This window comes from Gallinula chloropus (assembly GCF_964237585.1).
Source record: "Gallinula chloropus genome assembly, chromosome: 23".
NCBI lineage: Eukaryota > Metazoa > Chordata > Aves > Gruiformes > Rallidae > Gallinula > Gallinula chloropus.
In genome coordinates, this window is record NC_140108.1 from 610,362 (window position 1) to 615,416 (window position 5,055).

Sequence of the window (5,055 nt, forward strand, 5' to 3'; positions counted from 1 at the left end):
TTGGGCTGCTCTGAGGCAACACATTTCTTGCAGGTCATATCCATAGTAACATGACCTTTGCACAGGATTGAATGACTAGACTATGGACCCTTGGAAAGAAAAACAAAAAGTGTGAAATGTTTATATGATGTTTAATTCTTTAGAGTTCAACTGTTAAATCTCCTCATAGTTTTAAGATGTAATTTTTGTTTCTAAAGTGTCTGTAGGCTGTCTCAGCTGAGAGGCGGCACGTCGCGGTCCACAGTTTCTCCCCTCTCTTCAGAGGAACTGCCATGACAAACTGCTACTGGTTTCATTTCAGCTTTTTTAGTGGGGAACTTAAAAAATACTTTGAAGAAGTAAAGGTTACAGGCATTTAATGGGAGCTTCCTTCCCTTCCTTCACTTTACATCTGTTGATGAAGCTCTTCCCAACTCACATCGGGGAAGGAGTTGATTGTGGAGTAATGTTTTGTTAAAGGTCACCCAGGACCTCTGTGTGAAGGGCTGTGCTGGGCCCAAGAAAGCTGTCTGTCTTCACCTGTGAGGGCTGGAGAGGAATACTCAGTCAGAAGAGCAGACAGTTTGAATACTGGAAGAGTTTTTCTGTCACTGAACTCACCTATGACATGACATTGAATTGCCTTTCTGAATGCTTTTGTTCATTTATGATAAAATACATATTTTTAGCATTAACCCCAGATTGCCACACACGTAGGCAGCATCACGTTGGGGATGGAGCTGCATCTAGAACTAAAACTAGAGCCTGCTTGTACAAACATGCATTCACTGACATAATCCATGCAGAGGAAAATCTATTGTATCAATCTACACAGTGAAGTAAGTGGAATGATGCTCTAAAAATAGAAGAGACAGTACTGTAGTGCTCGTGAAATGTGAAGTTTGGAAGCACAGTTAGCAAAGACCTGATTAAATGCACGTTGAATTCAACTGGGAATATCCCTGTTGTTTTTTTGGTGGCATTGAATCAGGCACTGACCAGCCAAAAGTGATAAATACTGCTTGGACTGAAATGCCAGAAGCAGCTAGACGTTATTTATTTTTGTAATGATATATTCTCTTTGACAGCCTGGTGAGAGCGACACTGCATTCCTGTGCCAGATGCAGGGTGCAGTACTAGGCATAGTAATGTAGTTGAAACATAATGGAAGGCTACTAAAAGAGGAGTTAATATAATTGCAATGCAGGAAGGTAGCAAGCTGAACTGGAGAGCACCTGGATGAAGCACCTCAAGCAGGGCTGCATGGTTAAAGAGTGAGCTTAGGGCTCCTGACTTGAATTTCGGGCTTTTCCATAGATGTCCTGTGTGACCTGGGGCAAGCTGTATAATTCCAAGGGCACCCTGACCTTCAAAGCAGTATTTCTAGTGTTTCCCTACCTCAGAAGTTGTAAGTCTGACTACCTAAATGTTTGTCAAAACTCATCAAATTTCAATGGAACATGCTATGGAAAGGAAAAGCAGTATTTGTCCATGAACCAAGGGGGTCTGTACAAAACTTCAGAAGAGGATAAAACCCATATGCTGAAATATGTCATTTCCTGAAAGAGTTCTGAGTTACAGCAGAGAAGCTGAGAGCTGGTTTTGAGATACTCCTTTGGTTCTGCCATGCAGAATGGAGGCTGACTGCTTAGGTCCAACGATGAGAATGTTAGTGGGAAGGGCTGAACCTTGCTGCAGATCAGTCGAGGTGTCTCCTTGAGAGGAAGGTTTTGCCAAAGGGGCCACTGCTGCAAGCCCTCTGCCTGCAAGGATGTGTGGAGGAGCTCTTGTGTCTGGGTCAGTCCTTCCCTTCTGAGTGCAGAACGTGTAAGCTGTAGCACTGTGCCAACTTTGAAAAGGTTTCTTACAATGGAGCTTTGTTTTGAATTCCTAGATGTCTGAGATCCTCTGGAGAGGATGAAAAGAAACTTTGATCTCTGTGATTTTGATGGGCACCCTAATAGATGCTTCCAGCTTTATTTTGTTGTCGATTTGTTTGAGAAGAAACCCAGTTCATTGAAAACACAAGTGCAGTGAGGGGAGAACTCTTCCAGGATCTGCCAGGAATACTGAAGGTACCATATTTATCAAGAGATGTTTGTGAGGGGAAGGGATGAGCATACATACCTCCCCTCATGCACTCTGATACTTGTAGGTTTCCCACTAATCACAGTCAGATATGCCAGGCTGGTAGATGCAAGAGCAAACAGTGAAAGAAGACATCCTGCAGTTTCAAACCCTTTAAATTAATCCTTTATGCTGAGATTCGATTCATTGATGACATCTTAATGCAAAAATGGGGTAAAAACTGGTACAAACACTGAAATGAACTCCCCACTCATCCACAAATCCTGTCCCTTAGGTGAATCTGCTCTTTTCCAGCACTGCATAAAAGGTGTTCCCTATCTTCAGAGGTTGTCTTACATATGAAGTGCTGTTGATTTCTTTCTAATAAATATAAACAAGTCCAAACATAGCTGAGACTCTCGTCATCTCACTCCTCTCATACATACACATAAACTTCCCCCTCTCTTTCCCTCAGGGTCTCTGAGCGGACAGCGGGTCAAATAGCAGTCACAGTGGGGGAGAGGTATGCAGCAAACAGAAAATAATGAGGAAAACATTGACTTTGCTTTTCAGATAGCAAGGAGGAGTTGGGTAAGACAGTTTCTTCTCTTGTGAGTGTTGCAAAATAGAATGCTTTCCATCCAGTGAGCTGCTTGCAAATTTGGTCGGACACATTTGATGACTGTTTTTTTTTTGTTATAGAAAGGCTCCTCTGGAATGCCTGCTAGGTCTACTGTCCCTTTTCACATAAGGTTAGTATTGGGTAATGTTGAAGTGCTGCAAATGTGGACAAGCTTTGTAGCAGCCTAAGGCCTTCTCAAAGGAATTTCCGCTCTTTGACTTATTTTAATGTTGGTTTCCCTGCTCTCTCCACTGCCTCCTGCTTTCCACTGCACAATTATTTTTTTTTTCCCCTTCTGTTTTCCTATGTCATTACTGCACTTTCCAGTGCCACCATCTTGAAGCCAGATGTCATACAAAGAGTCTGGAGTAAATCTAAGTCAGGGTACATATTTATTATCCTGCTGGAGGAATCTAGGTGAAGCTGTAGGAGCAGGTCGTACGAGTTTCACATGAAATTAGCTAAGCTCTTCCAGTTTTACAGGCTCCAATCTGTGAAGAAGACCCCTTACTATTGTTGTTATGCAGGAGTTTTCTGTTGTTTTCAAATTGGAATGATAGAGAAATGTTAGCTGGTTTGGGACATGTGTTCCCCTGACACAAAAAGACTATTTAAGTGGGAGGATTTTTCAGTTCCAGGTGTTTTCAGAGGCTGGTGTGTGTACAAAGTAATTTTTAGAATTATCAAGGCAGGGCAGGGAGAGGAGGAGCCCTTTCTAAGTCAATCTGATTCCTCATGTTCAGTATTTGATCTTGTATATTGGTTTTGGTGAGAAAAAAAACCACAACCCTGTTCCCTCATGCACTCTCAGTGAACTTATAAAGGTCCTTCCAGCTGTGTCCCTGTGACGGCACGCTTTCAGCAGGGTGAAGAAAAGGAGTGAGCTCTGAAAGTGGGAACTCTACCCTACCTACTCACCCATTGTTCCGTTGAGGTTGAAAGGTGACAGAGTCCATCCCTAAAGTCCTTCTAGAACTTCACAGAAAATGCCTGGGGAAGTGATTCTGGTGTTTGCAAAGAGAAACTCGTTTTATGTAATGTGTTAATTAGTGTGGGTGGATATGATCAGATCTAGTCTTGCAAGCCTTACAGACAACTCCCTGAACACTCCCACCTTCAGATATTAACAGATAGCACTACATTTGCCAAATCCCATAAAAACCCAGTAACAGACTTAATGCAGGCAGAGCATAAGTGGGTACATTCATTTCAAAGAGCACACATCTGTGTGGAGCAGACATTAATCTGACCCGGTGTTTTCTCTAGCTGAAATGCAACTGTTGAGAAAAGAACACAGGCTGACCTTGGCTCATCTATTTTGGGTTTTTTTCTTCATGTGGCTTTAATAAACTTGACCTGAGTGACAGGCACTCTTTGGATAGCGCTTGTTTCTAAGTTTGGGGGTAAAGGAAGACAATGTCTAATGTCACCTGCCTTTTACACCAACCACCCAAGTGTCCTGACAGAGTACTCTGTGCTCTCACTGGAGCTCTCACCACCTCCCTGGTGCTAAGCTCCTTTGACCTGCTGGAGTTTGGAGACTGAGTGAAACCTGTCAGTCACAAGCAGCAATCACATTCTCTTCATTTGAGTGCTTTTCTGATGGAGATTTTGAGGTGGCAACACTGGCAGGCACCTCTCTCGGATTTCGGCAACTTAGAGAAAGCCATGAAGAAAATCAGGACTTCACCTTCTTCCTGCTACTCATTCCTTTCTATCCTGTGTTTCCTAGGGAAAACTGACAATCCAGTTGCTTTTCTGACTGATAAACTGCTCCTCTTCCCACTCCCTGTTCTACTAAGATTGCTTGAGCACCTTTGTTTCTGGAACAGAAGCCTCAAGCTGATGCTTTAGCAGAAACACCTACTGATCCAGCCTGTGTGGACTGGATACAACTGAAAAGAACAGACCTCCCAGGGGACAATTTATATCTTGACACCTTCCCAAGGAATCTAAACTCATTAGTTCCTCATGCTCATCTTTGCTATGGGCATCATGAGGGAATGAACACAGGTTTAAAAAAAAAATCAAGGCTGAAAGATGAAGGCAAGTGTACATGCTGATTTTTCTCCATGAATCTAGGAAAGAACACTTCCTCCTGAAACGAGGGGAGAAAGCACTCTAATTTGAGCTTGAGAGTGACTGAAGACTAAGTATCTGAGAAAAAAAAAATAGAGGCTAGATGCAATCTTAGGGGGAGTGTGGTGGCCTGAAACAGACAGAGGCAAGATGCCACCTTACATTCCTGAAGTTATATAATAATAGAGGCATGTGATTCCCATCCAGACTTAAAGTCTGTAGAAGATGTGTGGTGTTAGTTCTGCTCTTCCCTATGGGTCACTGTGCCCTAGAAAACAGTCCATGAACTTTGCAGCTCGCTGGCTCAG